At 38.9% G+C, this 19,392-nt stretch overlaps 1 long non-coding RNA gene across 1 annotated transcript; it reads left to right on the forward strand.

Annotated features, from left to right (window-relative positions):
* The first annotated feature begins 3,818 nt into the window (after window positions 1–3,818).
* On the forward strand, window positions 3,819–18,696 carry LOC118164667. The gene is made up of 5 exons (XR_004749597.1): window positions 3,819–3,869; window positions 4,517–4,645; window positions 6,598–6,674; window positions 7,392–7,480; window positions 18,545–18,696. It is a non-coding gene; the product is annotated as an uncharacterized LOC118164667 (long non-coding RNA).
* The last annotated feature ends 696 nt before the right edge of the window (window positions 18,697–19,392 follow it).

The following is a 19,392-nucleotide window of genomic DNA, read 5'->3' on the forward strand; positions in this document are numbered from 1 at the left end:
CTCAGTGCTCCTTGGGTACGGGAGGTCTGCCTTGTTGAACTTCTGCCTTGTGGGAACGTGAAGCCTGAGTTACAGTGCTAGGTGAGCAATATTCAGCACACAGCAACCCCAAGCCACTTCACCGCCTAAATACTGCGCTGTGGGATCACCGTGTCAATAGCACAAATACCCAGCAAACGTGGCATTTTCAGGAGGTGTTTAGCAGGAAGATCTTCAGGAAAGGACTGACACATTAAACAAACACTGAAGTAAAGAGAGAAGTGTTTCTACAAAGTGTTCCATCATGAATACGTGTATGTATTACATATGCATATATTGTGTGTGTGTGTAAAATCAGAGTTTAATAAGGGCAAGGATGAATTCTAGGTAACTAGCAGACCAGATTTTGCCAGGGTTAGAGAATTCTTCTGAAGGTATGTGCTAAATTTTCTGCTCATTGCCACGTGATTGGCTTTAAAAAGTGAGCAGTTATCCTTCCCTCACTTTGAATCTGCCTGTGAATTAGAAAAGACAAATGGTAGATATTTTTGTTGGGGATTTAGGAAAAAAAAATAAAAAAGCCAACAGGGCACAGAGTATCTCTGTTCCCTCCCACTGCAAGGTTTATTGATGCTGTCTGCAGATTTGTGTTTGCTTTACTGCTGGTAGTTAGAGCTGGTGATCAAAGGCTAGTATAGCCGAACCCATGAAGGGACATAATTGGTTGGACTCTTTGAGTCCTCTGTAACAATACTCAGTTTTGTTGTGTTAGGCAGGGCTCCACAAAGTATAAAACATTGCTGGGGCAGTCGCTCAAATGTTTTCTTCTCGTCTCAATTCCTTTTATACAGGAAACCAATATAGCTGGGAGCCCAGGGATGAAAGCTTTAAACCTGGAGGGTGCCTGGTGCTTCCTGAGAATCTCACAGGGGAAACGTTCAGTCCCAAAACAGCTTCGCTGACAGATATATTTTTATAGCCTATTATTTTCTCTCCTCATTCTTTGTTTCATTTGAATATAATGGGCTCTTTATTTTTAACTGCTCGTCTGTTCCTGCCGTTTATATTCTCACCCAAAAATCATAATTCTCTTGTTTCTTTTCTTTTTTTGTTTTGTTTTTAACATCACATTTGGTTACTGTTTAACATATGTGCTACAATGCCTGTATAGAAGAGACATTGTTTATTTTTTTGAGTAATAAATTTTCCATTTTCCTCTCTGTCTTTTCAAAAGAATCCCATATTTCAATTTAAACCAAAAGGTTATAGCCCTATTTATAGATTTTGAATTTTGGCAGTGATGGAAGTGTGTTATGTGGTTGTATGACTTCATGAGAGAAAAAAAATGGAGTTGCAGATGAATATGTAAAAGTGTCATTTTCCTTTTTAATTCTCTAATACACAAGATGGAGAGAATACTTCTGAAGCTGTTTCTCCTGGGTGTAGTTGGTGTGTTCTCAGGGGACTGCCCCAGGGTCCCAGCAAAGAAACTGCCCATGTCCTTGAGCTACTGATGCTATTTTACAGTGGATTCAAACATGAGCAGGCTCAAATGCTAATTAAACAAACTGTACAGAGGGGTTTCACTGTTTGGCAGTGGGTAAATGCAAAATATGAGGCCCATGCTAGTAAAGGTACTTTTTTCTTCTATACTTTCCAAAATCATGTTTTGTTTGGTCATTTAAAAAGAATGGATGCACAACTTTCTGGCATGATAGATTTTAATTGGGACAAATAAGCACGATAAGGTACTTGCCTTCATCTTATACTTGCATTCATCTTATAAAATCCATGTTAGGGTGCTGTCTGTGAGAGCCAGTCCACACGTCTCCCCCCTTCTTACTACTCCTGCACAAATCCACGTCTGCCAGCCACGGGGGACGAAGCAGCAGTGTTTGCTCAAACAGCCTGTGCATGCAGGCGGCTCTGCACAATGCCAGGTCAGCATGACATGAATGCACCACCTCTGACACTTCGCAGCAGACCTCGTTATGAGTTCCTGCCCTTTTGAAGCAAAGCAAGCTGGAGAGCCAGTCAGGCTTTGCTGTCTGTGCTGTCACTGACTCTCGGACAAGTGCTTAAATCTGGGTCTCGGTTTACCCATCCGTAAATTAACAACTGCAGTGCCTGTCTCTGGGAGTGTCTGAGAGTAGAACTGGTGGGAAAAACGATTTTTGTCCCATAAAACCTGTAGAGATTAAAATGTTATACATATGTGAATATAATTATTTAATATAGAACATAACATTACAGATGTATGTAAATATGTAATTTTAGCCTCCAATTTAATCATAATGAAAACCCAAATAATTAAAATTTTCATAACAGAATATTTCCTCTTCTACAGATCTGTTAAAGATCAGTCATAACACATCTTATGCATTATGTAAAATGCTTCATTTGGGCTTTTGCCATTCTATGAAATAAAAAAAAAAAAAAAGGTTTTGCTGAAATGGGATTTGCTGCTGAAAAGCTGTTTCAAGCATGCCTTTCAGTTGCACAACTTAATGTAGTACCTGGCAATGATTTTAAGCTCCTTGCAAAAGAACAGCCAGGAATCTATTACATTATAATTATTAATTATAATGCAATTAATAATTACTGTTATGATTACTTAACTCTTTTAAGTATGATGTTCTTTTTATGTGCTTTCCTTCTTGCAGATTGATCACCTTAATTATGGTATATCTGTTTGCATGTACTTAGCACCTATTAAAATGAAACCTAAAGTGCATTCTCAAACAAATTAGAAACTGCTTTGTATGTTTTGAGGCCATCTCAGTAGGAATGAACTAGCATTTTTCATCTCCCTCTGTTAATGGGGCTTGGACTTTGCATCTATGTTATTTTCCCAGACCTTTGACAGAAAATACTAGCTCTCTTCTTGGTATTTTGACCATTCCTGGTAATGGTCTAATGATTAACTCTTGGAGCAATGGGGAAGCGAGTGTATGCCATCACCCCAATATACTGAATTCTGCCAGCTCCTGAAAGAAAGAAGCCTCTGGAAGTTTGCAGAATGACATGTTTTGTAACTGGATAATGTGATTTGTTTTACGTTTCAGTCAATATTAAGGGTTATAGATTCCTCTTTGCTGTTTGCAACTCCCTTGGCAATTAGAGAATCCTAAAATCCTCAGTGGATAGAGGTCTGCATGCAACTCCCCACAGGAAATGTCTGCAAGACTGAGTAAATTACAGATATGGTTTTTAGAGATGCCTAAAAATGATTATTCTCCAAATTAAGTAATAACTTAAAAGGATAAAACCATCTATGAGAGTGGTCTCCAAAATACAGTGAGATTAGGCCTGAGAATGAACCTCACTTTGCTGAAGCCCTGCGTTACTTGCAAAGTCCTCCCAACACAAAAAAGATGAGTTGAGTTGTGTGTGTATTTTTTTGTTTGTTTGTTTTTTTCTTTTCCTTCCCTGGCTGCGGCAGGGTCATCTGAGGCAGTTGCTACCCACGCTCACACAGATGAGCTGTGCAGCAGTCGTGTCTCTCGCTCTGTCAGCGTTTTGGGCGCTGTGCATTTCTGCAGAAGTGGCTCAGGTCTGCTGAGCTGCCCAGCCAGCCTTGCTCTGCCGGGAGAGTCGTGGGTCTGAAGCGTGGTGCAGCTCTTCCTCTCCATCACGTAAGGCAGGGGCCTTGCCAGCTCTGTTTACGCTGGCATCTCCTGGGCAATTTTCCCATTCTGCTTCAGCTGCTTCCCTCAGCACAGCCTATTATGGGTAGGTCTCAACACTTTTCCTCTCAGATTCAGATCTTCATTACTGGGGAAGGACAGTGAAGGCCTTGGGATTCAGGAGACCTAAGTAGTATTCCTTTTGAGTGATAACATTTGGCTGCCTCACTGGTACATGTGTTGGTGTTCACAACAGCTTTTGAGGTACTTGGAGGAGAGTGTCTTTAGAAAGTAAGGTGCTATTGGTGGTGATGATATTATAATGGTGTGATATTATAATCATGTCTGAATCTTCCATTATCTAAACACAAGCCTTTTAAGTTTTCTGAACCTCAGAAGTGGAATCACTTCTAATATTATCACTGGGGCTCTCTGTATACCAGTTACCTAATGGTTATTTTTACCTTTCATAGGCTGAAGAACAACAAATAAAAGCAACGGATGAAGGTTTCTGTCCTGGATTAGGGCTGATATTGACCAGGAATTGCTTTCGTCCCCTCACTTTGATAAGCTGTTCGAGTTTCTTCACTCTGGTTGCTTTTATGTGGCCATATCTATCATTACATGGTTGTTTTTTATTGCTGATAATAGCTTATTGAGACTTAAGGAACTTTATTTGCTTAACCTTGGATCTCTGGGAGAGAAGCTCGTTACTTTGAACCTTTCAGCCTTCTGCTGTTAAAAGTGTTGAAAGAAGCAACTCTAAATTAGGGCTTTTATTGCAATTTTAAACACACAAATAGATGCCTTCATTCTTACAATCAACATCAAAAGGCCAGAGAGTCTGGAGTGTATCAACCATATTGGTTATTCACCATTGATCAACTTACACGTGCCTATCTCTCCATCAGGATCCCTTCTCCTTCAAATGTGTTCACTCAGTCATGCTGCTGGAGAATTATGAAGCTGGGAGGAATCTCAGTAGTCCCCAGTTGTTATGTGCTGTAAGGATGGACAACTTGGCCTACGGGCATTCTTTGGTATGAACATTGTGTTTTGTGGCATGGATGAGTCTCGGTGTTTATTTATATGCAATGTCATTATACTTTGACTTTGGAGTTTGAATTTTCTGTTCTGCACTTCTCATGAGGATTGCTTAAAATAACAGATACTCACTGTTGCAGACAGATTAGTTAATTTTGTAACTGATAAAAACAATAAACTAATAAACATCAAAGTCTTAGGTCCAAGGTCCAAGAATGATGTAAAGAAGGAACAAATATCTAAATGTCTGACAATTAATTTCCAGCCCCTTTGTATATTTGTATGCTATGACCCTTCCCTTTTGTGTAGTACAGTCTGTGCGTCATCGCTGCTTAACTCTAATATGTGTGTTGTGCAATTTGTTTGGGCTTGCATCTTACAAGTCAATATATTGGTTTTTGTTAGTGCTGTGGTTCCATGAAATTAATTCTTTCTTTGGATGGGAAATATATCAAAAGAACAGATGTGTTGCTTTAGAGGGACAATGTTTTTATTTTGTGGATAGGTATAATTTAACATAGGTGTATATTGGACTGCATGCCTTTTTTGTTTTTTTTTTTTTTGCTAAAATAAGATCTGATTTCATGTGTAAAACATGGGAGAACTATTTTAGAAGTATGGCTCCACATAAAGCGATGGAGTTAAAACATACTTTCCTCTTCTTCCATTCTGATGTTTCCTCCTAGCCCAACTATTATTATTTTTATGCACTACAGATGAGCCCACTCCCCATATACTTCTACTGATAAGCAAACTCTGGCCAAAAAAAAAGCTTATGTTAATGTACAAGAGCTCATATTCTCCCTAGACAAGCCAATTATGTAGAAAAGAAATAAAATACTGGATCACATGTGATCTGCAGTCATGCAGGATGTAAGAAACACAGAGAATAGCCCAGATCTCCCAAATACCAATCAGTATTTTAATTAAAGAACATCTTTCCTCTGTTCTTCCATCTCTCTGGCTCTTCCTCTTCTTGGATATAAGCTTTATTGTGATAGTCCCCCCAGAAATGCATGGCATCAAGTTAATATGTGGAATATCTGGTGAGAAAATGTAAACTCTTGTTCTTGTTCTGCCAGCAGTCTGTATGGTGGCAGAGGGGCAGAAGCTGCTGGGGACTTTGGCTCAGGAGTGCAGCTGAGTGGATCTACCTTTGAGAAACTGGTCCCATCCCTCCCTTTCCCTGCTGCTGGCTCTGGTGTACACAGGACACTGTCTTACAGCCATTCAGTTAACTGGTATTGCAGAAGATGAGTCCTGCACTTTTCTTTGGCAGATTACTGACCCAAACCATTAAGATGATGGGGTTTACAAGTGCCAAGACAAGCCTAGGGAATTTCCTTTCTGATCCACTTTTCTGATTTGCTGCCTAAATTTGTCTCTGGAAACAACCAGGAACAGTTTGTGAGAAATCATTCCATGGTGATAAACATGGCACAAATGTTTTATAATGTTGCTGCTATTCACTAGATACAGATCACTGTTTTACTTGTCTCCTGAAGTCTCCTTTATGTTGTGGGATTGTCTAATGACAAGCTCTTCAAAGGAGAGACACAATTTCTTACGCACATGGAAGACTTCCATTGTTTCCCCTGCTGCTCCTTTGGCGTGATGCTGTATTCAAGGAGTAATTGTAGGAAATCAGTGCTCCTCTTCCTAAACATAAACTAGGTTGAACTGCATTCTTCCTGCCTGCTATTGTTAGCAAGAACATTAGAAAATTGCCGTGCAGCAAGTCAGTCATAAAGGAGAAAAAGTGAGACGATTTGCTTTTTTTTCATAGCTGAATGCAATACATACCTTTTCCCCTGCTGTAAATAGGAGTATTTGTGATATGAATTATGTCAAATAATCTTCATGAGAAGGGTCATTTCATTATCTTCAATGGAATTATATGGTGAAATAAAGCAAACACGTTTAGATTTTTTTTTTTTTTTTTTCTCAGCAATGACATTATCTTTCAGACCAGTGTAAGCCAATGATGAAGGGAGCAGTTGTATGCTTGCTTGCTCAGTAAGCAGGGTAAGGACTTTTTCAAACCTTTTAGTCCCATTGGCTAAGATGATTATTTATGTGTCAGTGAAATACAGTCAAATTTAGAACCAGGTAAGTAGCTAGTTTCTCATTGCCTCAGCATATTTTATATTTCATATTGAGATTCTCAGGTGAAAATCTGAGCAAGGAAAAAAGAAAATCTGAGTATTTCTGGGTATATTTATTTGCAACATTTAGTACAGAATGTATGTCAGGGGAGTGCATTACATGGTTGCATACTAGTAGGAAGAATCTTACTTAAATTTGTTTTCCTCAAGCCTGGATAGTTGATATGAAGATCTCTCTGCTGTAAAGGTTTCTCCATTCATGTGTCTGGTGGATTTTGTTATTCACAATCTTTTTTCCAATTCAAGGAATTTTCACTGAGGGCATAGAAGGTATTGTTTAGGGCAAGTGTGAAATATTGCATGGAAATCCCTAATATGGATGAAATAATTAACTCTGAGCTTGGAATCAAGTCTAAGCTTCTGTTTTAGTTTAAAAGATGCTTCAAGAGCAATAGTAATTTTCAGAGCAACGTGCCTAGTTGCCAAATGTTTCGAAGAGTGTCAACTTCTAAGGCATTTATCTTGTGACAGAGTAGTAACATTTTAAAGTCTTAGATAAGGCTGATTTGTGCCCAAGAGACTAGTCAATCCAACTTGAGTTTTATTATTATTATTATTTTTTTCTGCTTCTAATAAGGAAGAAGACTTTTAAGGCATCCTTATAAGGTGGAGGCATGTATCATGTAATAAAATGATTCAGAGGAGCATTTCATCACTTTGATTAGGGTAAGAAAACTTTCCTTTAAAGCACAAACACAGTGAATGATGATAAGTATGCTGGTAGGATTTTTAGGTTAATGAGGCATTAGTAAGTGTAAGTTTTCCATGATGAAATGAATAAGTGATTGTATTTACTGTGGCTGAACACTACTTATTAATATCTAGTACTGCTGTTCAAAAGTGATCTTTTAATAAGCTTTTTGTGCTGGTGACCTGAGGCCCATGTGAATATCACAGTCAAAAGTAAGGAGTCCTTTTCTGCATAGAAGTGCCTGTTGTTATAACCAGGTTTTAACTGCAAATTTTCTGGAAAAGAAAGGGAAGACAAGGGTTTATTTGGCAGAGAAGTGAAGAAGTGTAGTTCTTTAAATGTGAAATGTGAATTAAAGGCTTGCGTTACAACAAAATTTACTGACCTACATGCTCAGTTGACAAGTCTGGATGGATTTGTGATAGATGCCCATCTTAAGAATGTATACTTTCATGTCCTTGTATTCCAGAGAAGCCATTGTTCTGGGCTGAAAAATGGTTTAAAAAGTGAAATAAAAATGTGAAATTAGATTGAATTTACTCAGTGCTAGTACTAGCGAAACCTGTCAAGGCAGTTGGCAGGTTTCATTCTAGAGAAATCAAGGTCTCGTTCAAACTGAAGCATTTAAATTCAGTAAAAGTTTTTGAAGCAGTCACTCTAAAAAACTCTGGCCACTGTGTATGAGGTCAGCAATGCGTTATAGTTATGCTTGAGAGTCCAGGTTTCATTTGAATCATTTGAAATATTCTCATAACAAACACCAGTCTCTTTCTTATCACTTGTGCTCTGGGGATGCCATTTGGTTTTGCCTATCAGTATCACCAAATGTATGATAGGACCTAAAATGAATATTCAGTGGTTCTGTAGGGGTAAGGAGCAAAATCCTGGCCAAGCTGAAGTCAAAGGTTATACATCATATATACAATCCATATGTATGGGTGGCATAAAGAATTGCTACACTCTTTCCAGGGTGGTTAAAATGTCTATAAACTGAGCTGGAAAAGCATTTCTTGGCATGGGATGAAGTGCCATCTAGATTTCCTGGCCAAACTGCAAGAAACATGCCATGATAAGCTCTTTGTGGCAAATGTGGTGCTTCCTGTGGTGCTAAAGTAACACCACTTTTACAGCTATGGGACACATGGGATTAATTGTGAAATCTTCCTGTCATTGGAAGATTTCAACATTATGTAGGTCAAATTTGCATGAGAGCATGGTTTATGTATGATGCCTGTTGTTTTAAAGCACAGGGTAATGAGTCGCTCATTGCTCAGCTGAGGGCTCTTTTTTAATGTTAAACACCCATGCAACTACGGTGGAAGCAGCCTCAGTTGGACACATTTTTGCGAAAAGTGCATTACAATAGCACATTAGTCATCCTTGCTTGATAAAAACAAGAAGTATGAATGAAAAAGCATAGCACAATGTAGTGCTCTCAAGAGCAGCTTATATTGGAAGACCTTTAGACCTTTTTTTTGTTTTGTTTTTTTAAAGTGTGTTGAGGGGGAAAGACACTGCTGTTACTTGAAAACCTCTTTGGGATTGCAGGTCTTGTGTAGCAATGGTTGATTCAGCCCTTTATTCTTTGGAAGAAGAGAAACAAAGTTCTGGGCTCTGCTGTGGCATGGGGCATTCTGATGAGTCCCTGAGAACAAAAATAAAAATAGAAAAGATCTGCCTGCTCTCTATGTAAACACTCAGGATCATATAGCATTTTCTGGATGAGCTGGGTTTTTGCACTGGGTCACTACATTCTTCCTTCTCCACAACTGTGGAGTTAGCTGCTGCCTTCCAGCACATTACACAGCACAGTTGCACTGCATATGAACAGTGTTCGGGGCACATGAAAGACTCTTTAAGTAACAGTGACCATTGGCACTATATTGCATAAGTGCTGTGAGGCTTTCTCTGTTTCAGGGTTCAATAAGGGTCAGTTTGCACCATTTAATCAATTCCTGAAATGCCAGACTTTAGGATCTGTTTGGGTTGTAGGTAGATCTCAGGAAATAGCAGAATTTCTGATTTATGTGAATACTTTTGCTCATAAAAGAAAAACAGAAATGGTTTTATAGTCTCATAGTTTTTGGCAGAACAAATAGAAGGAACTGTAGGATGATTTGAACACTGTGTATGTTAGCTGGGCCATCAGGTTGAAAATGTTATATTCTTTTACAAGCAGAAACAGAAGTCACTCAGATGTTAGTCAGCATTGCAGAATAGTGGCAAGAATGTGGTAGGGAAGACAAGAGACCACAGTCTACCTACCAGGTGATGCTTAAAATGTGAAAGGCACCATGCTCACATCTGTAAATTCAAGAGCGTATCACTTAGTCCTTCTTTCCCACACTGTTCATACAGCCTCTGGTTCTGTGGGCAAAGTTTTGCGGTGTTAGTCACTTAAAACTGCCTCATGAATTGATTAGGATATCAGGAGTTTGTTAAGAATACAAAACATTTTTGCATGTAATATGATTTATAAGTTTGCTTTTTGCTGTATGACAACTTCATTATAATTTCAAGCTGTGATGTTTCACAACAGAAAGAATCACCCTCTGCTGTTATAGTCCCTTTAATTCTCTGCCTCTCATTTAGTTTGCCATTGAAACTTTGGGACAAATGCCCCAAGAAATGGTGCAATAGCCTCTCTATGGCTTTAGGCCTGGACAAAGCAATGGAGAGAAAATGCAACATGCAACTTACGCACTAGGGAATCATGAAGAAGACATTCAGTTATTGTTTTTTGTTTTCTGAGTAAAAATACGATTGTAATTAAATTAGACTGCAGAACTGGGGCTTATGAGGTGTTCAGCACCCTCTTCTCCTTCTGACAGCAGTAGGTCTAAAGAATGGCAGTTCAGATTTTTTTTCCTCCCCTCCCATGACTTTATATCACAGTGACATTTGTTCCAAGCCTGAGGTTGCATTTAGATTAAACATTTGGGATTGAAGACTCTAACTCTGCTTAAAAGACTAACTCCAGGAAAGTTAATAAGGGTATGAGGATAAGTTGGTGCTTCAAATGAGTGGATATGTTGTTTTAAAGACCTTTATGTGTGTCACGGGGAATCAGGACTAGATTTGGAGCTTTTTTAACTCTAGTTTTCTATTGCTGGGTTTATTAGGCATGGTCGGTCTTTGTGTTACACTTAAATATAATGGACTGTAAATGAATTTTGACACATCATTCTTTTTAGGAGGTCACTCCTCTTTAAAGAAAAACATTATTCAGTAAGTTACAAATGATGTGTCCTAAAATATAAATTACCAAGTATGGATCAGACTTTATGTTATAAAATATTTTGGTTTTTGCTCAAGCAAATAAGAAGTTCACTTGCCTAATACTAGGCATTAATGTAGGATTAACTTCATGTGTCTTTAAAAAAAAGGAAAAAAAATAGAAAAAGAAGTTCTTGAATATAACTTCAGAGGGACAAGGTTTTATATCTTGTGCATGATTTCTATAGATTGGACTTTAGATAAGTGACAGTGCAAGAGCAGATTTTGAGAATGTTCAGAGGAAAATGTTAAAATTCTGTTCACTTAATTTTGAGAAGATGCAAGTCTTAGTCGGGTGTCTTCAGTATGTTAAAATTAGAATGCAATTGGCTCTGGAATGAAGTTGACAACAAAGAGAGCACTTAGGCAGTATCAGTGGCCAATTCTTTATGCATCTCACCTGAAAAGTCCATAAGGAGCAAGATAGCCCCACCAAGAGTCTGGTCTGAGGCACCCTCTTACAAGACACGTCATTAATGCAATTTCTTTTAAAGAGGAATGGAAGGTGAGCCTGGTGCTAACTGAACAATAGTGTCACTGGAGGCACCTCTTTACTCCTTTTTATGCGTTTAGCACTGAAAGAAGAAAACGGGTGGGGGGGTGGGGAGGTGGGGGGTGGGGTGGAGGTTGTGGAACGTTTTTTGTGTCTCACTGCTCTTTGTACTACATTACCTTTCAATCCGGATGCTCAGAAAGCTCCAGAAAGACACTAAGACACCATTTCTCAAACTGATTTTCTTCTTGGATTATTCCCCTACTTGGAAACAGCTTCCAGATGAAGAAGAAAACAACTTCCACTAAAATTTAGTAGGATGGAGTTAATTGATGATGCAGGCAAAACAGAAAAACAGAAATCTAATTAATGGAATGTATCTGAGTTTCTACGTCCCATTCAGAAATGAGAAACCAACCAACCAAACAAACAAAAACAAACAAAAAAAAGTGGATGTCAAGCTATAGTGATTTGAATACGGGAAATTGATTCCAGAGAAGGACTGGCATTTTGGGGGAAGGAAGAGGGGTTTTATATTATTTTTTAACCTGAATTGCAATATAAGCACACTCATATTGCAAAGTAATCTTAAATATAATGAAACAAAATGTGGGAACCAAAATCTGGTAGTCAACAATGGAAAGAGCAACAATTTGTGACACAAGTACCCTCTGTTGAAAGATCTAAGCATAGTAGATGGATCTTCTCTTGTTTGGAAGGGTAGGCTTTTATATGCCTCTGCAAAATGCACAAAAATGGGCTCTCAGAATTTCACTACTTTGACAAAGCCTTAAAAAGAGCTGAAAATGAGGGAGTCCTCGCTCTAAACGTCAGTGACTTGGCAAGGCTGAGGACAGTTGGCATTAACATCAATGCTAGTATTCAGCTGACATCCTTGTTCAATGTATCTTTCTCACTGCAACTGGCAAGGAACAAGAGCTATTGTGACTGAAACTTTGAAAGTAATATTTAATTAAGTAAATTGATGTGCCCATTGGGAAACTGCAAATCATTTTTATGTGGCCTTTTTTTTTCTTTATTAAGGCTCTTGAAGAGATGTTCTTTGCATTCAACAAAGTTGTATCTTCACAGTAAGTACTTAGTGATATGAATGCCTCAGCTTTCTGCTCAGTGGTATCAAAGGTGGTGCTTTACTCTTAATTCTCTGCATTCTCCATACTTTCAGGAAAAATACAGGTGGTGTTTGGCTTGTGCTCTAGGTATAAATCATCCTTATTGAAGTCTGAAATGTTGATCAGTTCTGCCTGAGAACCTGAATCAGGAAAAAATTACATTTCAGTGGATCGCTTCCCCCCTGTTTCTAAAACTACTTTTACATACTCTGTGCTTGTGGAAATGAAATGGAGAAAAATACTAACATTTTGGTTGGGAAAGCAATTAGCTGCTTGTGCAGGGAGGGAAATGTAATTAATCATTATCCTCTCCTTGGGGCTTAAAAAGAAGAGGGAGAAACCAAAATGTGAACTCTGAAGGGTTAACCACAACATTGATGGCAATTTGTCTATTGTTTCTCTATTAATATCATTCACCAACTTACCACTCATCACCTTTTCCAAGTAGTCTCCCTATAGCAACAAATGGCGCCATAGACAAGCCAGATGCAATCTCATCTCTGTTTTCTTTTCATAAACATTTGAAAATATGTTTAAAAGAAAAGAAAAGGAAAGTGGGAGGAAAATGTTTATTTTGTAGAAGCTGCATTTAAAACAGGGGACCCTGTTTTTTCTGTAACTCTCACTGCTATCTGAAGGGCCTCCACGTTTCTGCAATATGATTTCACTTCCTTAACAGAGTTGTTCCATGCTGTTGAAGCAATCCTAGATTCCCTTCACAGCAATCTTGATGATCCTGAGTTTGTATTCTGAGTATTGAAAGCATGCTGTCGGAGCTTTACATACAAAACTGGCTTCAGTTCCTCCCCCCCTTTGGTTGGTGGCTAATTTTCATTTCTCTGTTTAATTCTACAACAGTTTTTCTCAGTGACATAGCTGCACAGAACTGCTACATGCATGTTGTTTATCTGTCTGTAGTATGATGGACTGAACAGGTGGATGTTTTATTTTCTGGAAATAACTGCTCGAAGTCCTTAAATTTTAATCATTCATTTACTAGGTAAAGCCATTATTTTTCCTTAAAAAGAAATCCATTGCTTTTCTCCTTTTTTGGTCTCTAAGCTCCTTTCCATTTTAGCTGACTTTTAGAGATGGAAAGCATTTCTTTTTCTTTACATGGAAAACAATCACGTGCTTAATTTGTATGTAGCTTATTTTGGTAAAAACAACAACAATAACAATAAAAAAAACCCTGCCCCAAAACCAAACTCTTGAAAACAAAGTCTCCACAAGAGCATTTGTATCTTTTTATACAGTTCAACCTGAGATGAGCATAAAATACCAACTCTTCTTATTATAACAGCAGATTTCTAGGTTTTTACAGGCGCGAACAGTTGCTTTATTTGTATGAGTTACTTATTTTTCCTTTGATACATTTTTTTCTCATTTGTGAAATATTTAATGAGCTGCACAGACCAGCCTGTCGTACTGTGGGCAAGTGCTCAGTGGCAGACCAGGTAGGGCGTCTGGAGTCTGGTAACATGAAGAAGTCATCCTCCTCCATTCAGCCACTGAACTGTGGCAAAGGTTAGCCAAAACGGATGCAAAACAGTTTTTCTCTGCAGGAGCAATTGCTGAAGTTGTTGCAAAGAAAGTTATATGGTCACAAATGGGGAGAAGATAAATTCAGCAACGGAGAATATTTGCTGTCAATCATTTCTCAGTGTGGAGACTTGCATGAATGGAATTCACTTGTATTTCTTCAGAAAAGAAATTTGGGGCAATATTTTACATTTGCTACCAAGCCGCAGCAAAACTTGTTAGTAAAATCACCGATGGTTCCTTCCTGTCAATTACAAAACAGTTATATTGATGTTTTTCCCTTCTCTTTTGATGATTTGAATATATGTACATGCATATAGTCTGCTTGACCTATGTACGTTGTAATGGTGAAACCTGAAGAGTTGATGGCACAATGTGTCAGATTTTTGGAGAAATGCTGTCACCTCTCTGCGCAGTGGAGAGCTTTGCCATTGGTGCTAATGGACTGAGACTTTGTCTTGTGTCGCGAGCTCCTAGCACTGCAAATCTTCCAAAAAGACAGCCTTGTTTCCTGGCTGAAGTTGTGTTTGAGGTATCTGAGGCTCTTGGTGTTGAACAGGAGAGAAAACTTATGCTTGGATGGGTTTCTCTGACTTTTGAAGAGCATCTTGTCTCCTTATCTGTGGCAGACTGCACTGTAAACACTTCTTTAACTACTTCCAGAGCTTGCTTCCACAGGCATAACATTTGGCCATGCCATCTGATTACCACCAAAACAGAGGAAAACAGCCTTCCACCGCCACTTTGTAGCTGGCGTTACACTCCGTTATCGTCCAGCCAGTGTTTACAGAATGCCACAGTTAACGTTGCCCAGATGCTCTATCTGTGGGAAACCCAGAGACCAGGCATCAGTGACCGCCCGTGTTTTCCAAATTCAACTGTCTTATCCGAGGCCTAGCCTGCCTGTGCAGGCCGGGGTCACCCCGCAGCCCGGCTGTGCTGCCAGTTAGCCCGACGGCAGATAGCGCTGCTGGAGATGGTGATGTTCCTCTTGTTTAGGCCACTTACGGCTTTTCATCAAGAGTTTTAGAACAAAGTGATGTGGTTTTGCTGGTGGCTTGTGTACCTAAGAATTTTTAATGTAAGAATGCAATAGGACTACTGCCTCAAACTACAGCAGTGTTTTATGCAGTTACCAGCAAACTGTAGTGATATTACAAGAGCAACGTGGTTTCCAGGAGCTGGAATATAAATGGGATTTTGCCTGTATTTTACTTTGGTCATCACTTAGTGTTTTGGCATACTTTTTTTTTTTTCCTTTTTAATGTTTGACACACAAGCTGACAATTATTGAAACCCCTCATGTCAGCTTTTTGAGGGTATGTCAATTTCTGAGAAATGTACACAGCTTTTTTTAGGGTAGCTTGCACTGGAGAAACACGGTAAGTAACATTTTCTTGTGACAGCTTTTTTGGCGCCTATGGCACACACCCATACCCACTGATCCAAAGAACTGAGGAAGTAATATCTTTTTCGGCCGTGCTTAGGGAATATTTGAGATAAAGTATACAATCACATTCTGTAGTCTCATTATAGAATCACATCCAAGATATGTTACTGAAAATAAATACTATTTTTCATGAAATAAACACTTCAAAAGTGATCATGTTCCACCAAGCACACATCTGGAATGTGAAAAATATGAATCTTTTGTAGCACCTCCATACATTTCCCACAAACTGTGTAAAAGCTACAGGAATTTCTGGCCTAGGCAACTTTTAAAAATTGTATAAATGCTTATTTATTTATTTATTTTAAATACGCAATTAAACTTCACAAACTTTTTTTTAAACAAAACAAAACAAAACTTTTTTAAAAAAAGTTCTGTATTTCTTTTTAAGAAAGTTTTCATTTTCTGAGGAATTCATATTTCAGTTCCTATGTATTTTGCCCTTCCCATACAAGGAACTTTTGTGTACACCACACAAACAGCCCCACTACCTGAGGTACTACTATGCTGTTAAAAGCATGAATAGACATTTCTTCTTTAAGGGCTGGAGGTGAGGTTCTTTTAACTGCTTCATATCCACATTCCTAAACCTATTTAAAAACCTGAGCCCAAAGTCCAGCTGACAATGAACTCTATTTTCAGCTAAAATCCCCTCCTCCCCTGCTTCACCACACGCTGTTTCTGCTGCTGGTCCACTTGTGATAAAGACCAAAACTGTTGTTTAGCTGACATGCAGAAGGAGTTGTTTATCAAAAGGAGGCTATTCTAGGAGGATATGCTCTTTAAACAGAACAATGGGGATTTTGAAGATAACCAAATCAGTACTACATAGGTGTTAGATCTGTTTTAAATTGTTTCTGTGTTGGAAAGTAGGAGGGGGCCCGGGTTTTGTCTTTGAATCCCTGGCTTGCAAGTGTGAAATGGTTAAGTCCAAATTAGCTGCCAGCTGTGCTTTGTGCTGCAGCTCCAGAGGATCTATAGGGCATGAGTTACAGATGCAACCGGGGGGCACAGCCCTGGGTGTAAGGGGAAAGGGGCCACACAAAATGCAGTTTCACTTTATCCAGCTATCCTTGTGCTTCACCCAGGTTTTTTCTCTCCTTCTCTTTTTATCTATCCTTGGTAGACAGAGCCCTCTTTTACTAGTTAGACCAGGTTACTGACATGGACCCACTCTACTGATACAAATCAGTTGGCTTCCAGACATGAAGAAAAGTACCAATAGCTGTTTGATAGGTGGGAGGAAAACAGGGAAACCGTATGGAAGAGTTAGTTCCGTACAGGAGTTCAACAGATGTATGTGATGTGTTTTTCGTCGTTTGTGCCTTCTGCAGTGGGAGAACCTCACCAAATAGAAAGGTGACCTTCAAAGGGAAGGGAGGAACATTATATCTTCTGTCTAACCCTTAGATGGCTGCTTCTCTTCTTTCTGAGCTATGGCAATCCCTTATATTCTGTAATGAATGCTTTTTCTGATATTTTTATTTTTATTTGTGTTATTTTGGTATAACACCCTAATACCTGTCACTATAGGTCCAAGTGAAAATTCCCCTTTCACATTTACTTGTAGTGGCCTTCTGTGATACAGTGATCTTATTTAAAACTCTCTCTTTCAAAAGTAGGAAAATGAAGATTCTCTATAAATAAAGACATACCAACTTTTTCTTTTTTCCTTCCCCCTGGCTAGCAGCCAATACTTCTGCCTGTTTTCATATAATGCCTCTATACATGAAAAGAAAAGGAACAGAAAACCCTTTTCCCCTCTAGTGCTGATCACATGTAAGTGATTTATTTAAGGCCACACAGTGAATTGCTTGCAGGGTGATTCTGCCAGCCACGTGGTTAAAGCTCGGCCTAAACATGCTAGGATATTTGCAGGTTGTTCAGGAGAACATCTGGAGGTGCCCACTTTTCCTGGAATGCTTGATTTGATTGTTTAAGGAAGGGGGGGAGAAGTCTTTCGTTTTCAGATGGTAGACATCTCCTGGCCTCAAAATTCAGGATCAATCTGTTTTCAGCTGTAAGATTACTACCTTCTGGGAGCCTTCTTCCTCCTCCAATGCAAATACAAACTTAAATTCTTCTGAGCATGGAAGGAGCATCTCGATGACCTATGCCTAACACCACTGACACAGTTTGGCATCCTGACATGAAGCCTGGATTTGTTTTTTTAAAGACTCCCACTAGGTAAACCCCACGGAAAAAACAACCCTTGACAGCTATTGCTGTTTGGCCATCATCACCTTTTACAGCAAAGTGTGATAGTGTGGAGACTAGGAGGGGCAGTTCTCTTGTTTGTGCTGGAGCCAGCCTTGCTGCTTTTTTTTTTTTATTATTTTTAAAAACATTTTATTTATTTATTTATTTTTGTTTTGTTCTGTTTTGTTTTTTGTTCCTGTCCTGAAGTGATGTATTTTCAGAAGCTGTATCACACAAATGGGAAGAAAAAGTGACTCCATGGTTATTCAGACAGATGTAGAAGTCCAATTTACGCAGCCAAGTAGGCAGTGTAGGCTGATTATTGCAGTAAGATTTGCCAAAGGCAGCCCTGGCAAGAGTGGCAAAGAATGAGCCCTTTTCACAAGGTGACTGTGTTGCAATGGGACCCAGTTATATAGCTCAGCCAACAGTGAGAGCCCTGTAGCTTACTGCGGTACGCAGTCCTGGTGTAACTATGTGGTGTGCTCTTCTCTTGGGGGTTAGCGAACTGCTTCATAGTTATGTTCCTGGGATTTAAGCAAAATAGATCTTCTGAAACCAGAATGACCTTCTAACTGAAATAGATTCCTAATGAGAGACTGGGCTTTAATTAGTGTGTCCAAATACAGATTTAGGGGCCTGTTTGCCCTTTTGTTTGAAAATGATGCCCTTTACTTTTTTATCTTATCCAAGTACAGAAACCATACTTGCATTTGGCTGTGCGTTTTCCGGCTGTGTTCTAATAACGCTTGACCTGCCCACGTAATTTAACTGACTGGGCATAAGGGTTGTGCCTAGTCATCGCTGTAACTCATATGCATTGACAAAGGTGACAGAAGCAAGTTTTAATGACAATGTAAAGGGTAGAAACCCTATTCAAGAGCAAATACGTTTCCATATGTCAAATACCAAGCAAATTAATGGAGGAAGCAACTATACCTCGCAGTGCTGCTGGAGTCCGGAGAGCACTTCTCTGTTTTGTGGGTACCCACACACCGACGTTCGCCGGCATATGAACTCGGCACATTGATTGCTGCCGCTTGAACTCTGGACTTGCCTTTCTCATTGGTTGTTTGCTTTAACCACAGCGCTGAATGGAGCCTTTGGAGACTATCACAATGTAAATAAATACGTGTGTTTGTTTCTAGCCTGCTTAAAAAAAAAAAAAAAAAAAAAAAAAAGTGTGTGTCAAAGAAGGGGGAAAAGCTGTCAAGCATACATTTGCATACCTTTGAGATGCAGGAGGTACAGGAAGTGATGGGTTTAAGGGAGGGCTAGGAAAATCATTCAATGGGGGTATAACAATAGGGAAACAGAGAGTGGTTAGGTGTTGTTAGATTAGATTAGGGCAGATTTATTTAGAAAGTGCTATTTATTTTGCTATTAATCATGTAGAGGTACTTAAAGCTTACAGAAAAAAAGTCTTTTTTTCTGCAAATGAGCATGGTTACATTTTTTTGTTGTTGTTGTTATCATCCATTGGAAGAGATTACATTTATTTATTTATTTTCATTTTCTTTTTGGAAAAAGGCTACACTGGAACTAGAAAATGAAAGGTGGCAGTAAAGTAGTTCAGGCATACTGAATTGCTCTGCTGCCGTGATCGTCCCTAGGCTGGATTTTTGTTCATCTTTAGCATTAGTGATATTTTTCTTTGTGCTTTTGCCCTTGTTGTTATAATTTTAAATGTGATGAAATATGCTGACTCTACAAAGTTTTATGTTTCAGCAAAGGAGAGACTGCAGATAGAAAAGAACAAATGAATTCACAGTTGGCAGGGGCTAATTTTGTGTA

This window comes from Oxyura jamaicensis, chromosome 3, assembly GCF_011077185.1.
Source record: "Oxyura jamaicensis isolate SHBP4307 breed ruddy duck chromosome 3, BPBGC_Ojam_1.0, whole genome shotgun sequence".
Classification (NCBI taxonomy): domain Eukaryota; kingdom Metazoa; phylum Chordata; class Aves; order Anseriformes; family Anatidae; genus Oxyura; species Oxyura jamaicensis.